Genomic DNA, 6,000 nt, shown 5'->3' with positions numbered 1-6,000 from the left:
TGCCATTTTTAAAAGCTATTTTTACCTTGTCAATAGGGGTTGTGTCCGCGCTATAAAAGTTTCCATTTGTTTTCCTCTCTTTATTGCTGCCACTGTCCATGTCACTATCTGTTTTACGCTTGAGTTCGTTAGGCATAATCCCTAACGATTCTTCTGGAAACAGAATACATTCGAAATAATTGGAAAAACCCGTAGAAAATAACAACAAATAAACTTATCGCTGAAAGAAAAATTTTTCCGTATCAAAAGCACTTAAGTCTCGAAATCAGTAAACAAATCCCTACATAAGGATGTAATCGTCTCGGATTTAGCGCTGACCCTTCTTCCTTGTCATATACCTATGCAAGACGAGTTTAGGAGTACTAGACTTCCAAAAATTTTGAGTGGCGTTAATGTGAGGCTCACCCAATATTTAGCATTTGTTTGAAAGCGTAGCTTTTCCTTTCCTTACCTCGTTACAAAGTAATATGCATAGATATCAAATTTTTATCAGATGTTCTTGTTTTTAGAACGGTTATTTCGGAATATCAGAGTGATTATTTGGGGAGATTTTCCTTAACGAATTTAGTAGGAAAACATGCACGTTACCTCTGTAACCATAATATCAATATTATACTTTGTGTGTTAAGAGTCTTGGTTATAGGAGTGGTATTTTAGAGTTACGATGACAAGGAGTTGATATTTTTCTCATAATGTTATATTTTATTGCTTTTTTGGTTAGTATGAACTTCTGTGTTCTAAGTGATTATTGATATTATCTTTGTTTTATAGTAATGAAATACGTTAATATGTTTGAAAGTTTGCAGTCATCCACCTGCATAGGCTTAAACTATGCTTAATATAGTGTGCAGAGTAGTTTTGTAATAATTTTTCAAACGAGTGCTACATTAATAATGCCCATATTATTTTGCTATCGGAAACTGAAGAATAAAACTGGAAGACAGTCGTAAAACATCGTAAGTAGAAAGTTTTTCATTATTTAATCCTTTAAAAGCCGATTTAATTTTCATCATGAATTTTCAATTCGTTTAAACTTCATGACTACTTTAGAGATGTCATCGCTAAAAGCGATTTAAACTGTCAGTTATTATAAATGCTTCCTTGCACTGTTATTGTTTACTAAAAATATTTGAAAATGAGGACCCACATGGTGTAAAATAAATTCTGTTACATCTCCCTAGTGAAGTTTTTGCTGTTCAGCAGTTTTTAAAAATACATGTCTTATTTGTATCATTTCTAATTCTAAAGTTATTTTCGTACTTTGCTATCAGTTAGAATTCAGTGTTCTTAACATAATGTTACATAAATTTTATGTTTGTGTTCATAACTTAATGTTACATAAATTTTATGTTAAGGATTGTCTGATTATTCAAGATTTTAAATAAAATAAGAAAAATTTGTGCAAGGGAAAATGTGTTTTGATTCATGCATCATTATTTGTAGGTACTAAATGAATGGCACTGTTCTGTTTTTGGGATCAGGTTCAGAAATGTGTGAATGTATGCACGTGTGTATCCAGTCCTGATAATAGAACAGTACCGATTGTTTAATCTTTCGGTCCATCAAGCCAAGTGCTGGTGTAACTGGTGCACTCACGCTGTGGTACAGAATTTAGGAGCGACATAATTTTTAGTATTTAAGGGTGACTGTGGGCAGCAGAATTTAAGGCAAGTAGAAATGTGGCAAAACGATTCCGAGGCCTTCTAAGCCTATATATCCAACAATATATTTTTTAGCACTTTAAGGAATATAACACAGATTCCGGTAAAACTGGATTTATGTTCCAGTTTGGCGCATTTTCAAAAAAATGCCAAATCGGTTATTTTTGCTCATTTTAAAAAATTGCTAATTAATCATGTTTGCATATTAGATGGTTGCGAATTCGAATTAATTCTGTAAACATGCAAAAAATGGGAATTTAAAAAAGTTTTTGGATGCTGTTAAGGAATTTTGTTTGACTGAAGGTATGTTAATTTGTAAATAAGATAAGTGGATATTTCCTTTGAGTAGTGCAAAGATAAATTTCCTTTTTTATGTTATTTCATTGTTTGATTTAAAATGCAATTTATTCAGATTATATACTTTTTTTTTTGTTGGCTGCTCCTTTGACTTTTTAAGTGAATATAGTTCGATGTGTACGTGGACAAAGTCAAGGGATTTGCGCAATTCTCTGATGTTTTTCTAAGTGAAAATAGGTGGATGTGTACATGGATAAAGTTAAGAGAGTGCGCAATGCCATTTTTATGGAATTCAGGGATTTTTTTTTCAGTGAAAATCGGTCGATGTGTACATGGATACCGAGTTTGTGCAATTTTTCGTCTTGTTATTTTGGCTTTGTATAGCGATTTTTGGCTAAAAATTCACCGCTTTGCAAGCCAAAATAACAAGTCAAAGAATTGCACAAACTCGGTATTCATGTACCTCCAAAAATCTGCAAGTTTCGCCAAGGGGTACCCTAAAATATACTTTTACCCATACTCAGTATCCATGTACACATAAACCTATTTTCAATAAAAAAAATCCCAGACTTGCAAAAAAATGACATTGCACACTCTCTTGACTTTATAGGCCCACCAGCGGCTGAGCGGTAAAGTCGCTGAACGCTGGTAGTTCGGGCCGAGGTTCAAATCCCGCAAACGGGTAGAGTAGACTTTAAGGTACCCCTTGTATTATGGCAAAATTGTTGTTTGATTTATCGCCAAGTTGTTGTTTCATTTATGGTAGCCTGAGTAGTTGAATGGGAACTACTCTGATATGCGCCCTCAAGGCGCCTTTTGGCGAGAAACTCCACGCTGCTATATTGCTATCTAAATTTTTTGTCTACATTTCGAACTTTAAGCCTAAAATGTCTCCAAAAACACGGTTTTCGCGAATGCAAAAACCACGTTTTGAACACACAATTTAAGCTAAAAATCCGAAACAAAAACAAAAAATTTAGATAGCAAAACCGTGAAGTTTCTAACCAAAATTATTTTACAAGAGTCTATGTACACAGCGATATGTTTTAATTTAAAAAAAACATCTACGAATGGCACAATCTAGGCAACGAACGAATTTACGAACTACGCACACCTCGCTTTAATAAATTAACATAACAATAAATTTCAAAGAATACCACGTACACAGCATCCTGTTTCAACTTAAAAAACATCTACGAATTGCACAATTTAGGCAACAAACGAATTTACGAACTACGCGCACCTCACTTTAATAAATTAACATAACAACAATAAATTTCAAAGAATACCATGTACACAGCGTTCTGTTTCAACTTTAAAAAACATCTACGAATTGCACAATTCAGATGGTACGCACTAATCAACAAAATAACTAAAATAAATTTCAAACAATTCAAAAAAACAACAATAACGGCAGAAATTCATACTAGAAAAAAGAATGAACATTATATTCTACAAAATAAGAACAAGAATAAAATAAAATGCACTTACCATTAATGCTTTTTCGAAGAGCAGATATACCAATTTCATACCGCCTTTAACATGCCGCCACGTAATCACTAGTATCGTATTTATATGACAGCCAGACACACTATCGAGAAAATTCATACTATGGTTCACAAATAAATAAAATAACAAATAATCACAAATCCCTACTTCTATCACGCACAACCACTAAAAATAATCTCCCATACCTTTTTTCCACACCTCCAAATACCCATTGCCCCTCAACAGGATGTCCACGACGATATTTCCTTATGCCGAACTTCAATTCAACAACTTTCACCATTAAATCTTTCCCCCCTAGCTTCTCAGACACAAGGCATGACGGGAACCAACGAACTCCAGCGAAAGACTTTTCAACGTCAACAGGGTTGCCATACAACACGCAATCGCGCCAAAAATGGTTGAAATTTGGTGAAATTAGGGCGTATATCAGAGTTGTACCGTTGAATGTTATGGAAACCCTATTGTGACGTAATCGGGTGCATGATTCTGGGAAATTTTGAATCATGGGATGTTTTGTAAGCGTTTTTGTGGTGTGTGTTGGATTGATTCTTTAGACAGTAAAATGGCCGAATGTAGTAAGATTAATTTGAAGTTTCTGTATGATTTGGAGCGAAAGGGGGAAAAGAGCTTTAATTGACTGGTGTGTAAATGAAGGTTTCCTTAGTAGCCATTATAAGTGTCTTGCATGTAGGAAGGATATGCGTGTAAGTCGAACGTAAAAACCGTTTACATGGATTTGAATGGGTTTGTAGGAAGAAAGGTTCAGATGGTAATTATGCGAAGCATTCAATCAGAAAGAGTACCTGGTTTGAAAAAAGTCATTTGAGTATGATTGATATTTTGATTGTTACGTGGCTCTGGGTGTACGAAGCGAACTCGAAAATCATGGTAAGTGAATATTTGCTTTTGGTAGTGCTTAAATGTATAACATGTTTTTCCTTTTTTATGTTATTTTATTGTTTAGTTTGAAATGTACTTTATTGAGATTATGCATTTTTTGTTTGCTTATATCGTAGAATTTGGTGCTCCTATGACTTTTTAAGTGAAAATATATCGATGTGTACGTGGACAAAGTAAATGGAGTGCGCAATGCAAGTTTGTGCAATTCTGGGATTTTTGGTTAATCTTTGGATTATGGTAACTTGGCGATTTTTTGGTGAAAATTGGGCGACCAACCCTGCTACAGCAACCTGCTAGTTTTTGTTTGGATGCCATTTTGTTTTCACAAAGTAAAGGCATGTTTTTTTTTTACTCAACATTTTTTTCCAGCAATCTGCTAGCTGAATTACGCTTATGCTAGAAATTTTATGGAACAAAAGTGCTTAATCATGATGAAGACTAGGTGCGAAATTGGGACAAAGTGCAGAATCGGCCACTGCTTGGCGCATTTTTACGAATTGCACATACACGGTATCATCCATGTACTCGTCGACCTATTTTCACTTAAAAAAAATCCCAGGATTGCACAAAAATGGCATTGCGCACACTCTTGACTATATCCATGTACACTGCTAAAGTCCTAGCTAGTAAACTTTATCGTTTTACCAAAATGTGGCCAAACTACTGTTACCATATTCCAAAGATTAGCCTAAATTCCTGCAATCATAAAATTCACAAAATAACTATCATTTAATTAAAATATCACTAAACCATGTACACGTCGACTTATTTTTACTTAAAAAAACATCCCAGAATTGCACAAAAATGGCATTGCGCACGCTCTTCACTATATCCATGTACACTGCTTTTTTCTCATAAATTAGAAAAATTTCACGAAAATACATGACAATTTTCTCAATCTTTAAACCCGGTAAAAAGAACATATATGAAATTACCTGATCGCGAAAAAGTATTTACCCTTTCCAAATATGAACATTTCCACATATAAAATAAATAAAATATCCAAAAACTTTTACCTCTAAATCATCTATTATATTATAAACGTCACGAATTCATACCGCAACCATTACAAATACTTAGTGTCAGATATTTAAATTATTTCCATGCACGTTTACTTCAACTAAAACGTATACCAAATTCCTACAAACATAAAATTCACAAAATAACTATCATTTCATTAAAATATAATTAAATTCAAAAACACTACTTAAAATATAAATGAGCACATACATTAAATTAATAAAAAATTACCTTACAATCCTAATTACTTTAAACTAAAACATTGCTAATAACAATTTTCCCAATAATACCAAATTCCTTTCCACCTTACATTTAGAACAATGCATAAAAATAATATCCTCAAATAATTAAAAATACTAACTTACCTAATCTTCTTCAGAATCTTGATTACGTGTCTGATAAACTTTTCTTCTTTCTGTTTCAGGATCTTTAAAATCATACTTATCACAGCAAGGTACCAGGTAAAATAAATAACTTAATAAAACATCTTTATTTCTATCTCGCACAACCTTAAACAAACATTTATTACTACCCTTTTCAATACCACTAAATACCCATTTCGAATTCACTTTAGTTATGGCCATGGGATCCAAAATTAACCAACACTGTTTCA

General features: G+C 33.2%; 1 protein-coding gene across 3 annotated transcripts in view; it reads left to right on the top strand.

Moving 5' to 3' along the window:
• Positions 1 to 401: 401 nt before the first annotated feature.
• pyr (pyramus) overlaps positions 402 to 6,000 on the top strand; it is a 123,346-nt gene continuing 117,747 nt past the window's right edge. Inside the window, exon 1 of one of the 3 annotated variants that reach the window (XM_085807684.1) lies at positions 402 to 716. The gene's annotated coding sequence lies outside the window, so the exon portion shown is untranslated. Of the gene's footprint in view, positions 957 to 6,000 lie in introns of all 3 variants that reach the window. The other 2 variants (XM_085807683.1, XM_085807685.1) reach the window with 2 other exon arrangements.

This window comes from Stegodyphus dumicola, chromosome X1, assembly GCF_044657685.1.
Source record: "Stegodyphus dumicola isolate Sdum_Otavi_A_Nest chromosome X1, ASM4465768v1".
NCBI lineage: Eukaryota > Metazoa > Arthropoda > Arachnida > Araneae > Eresidae > Stegodyphus > Stegodyphus dumicola.
This window is presented reverse-complemented; position numbering and strand designations above follow the sequence as displayed.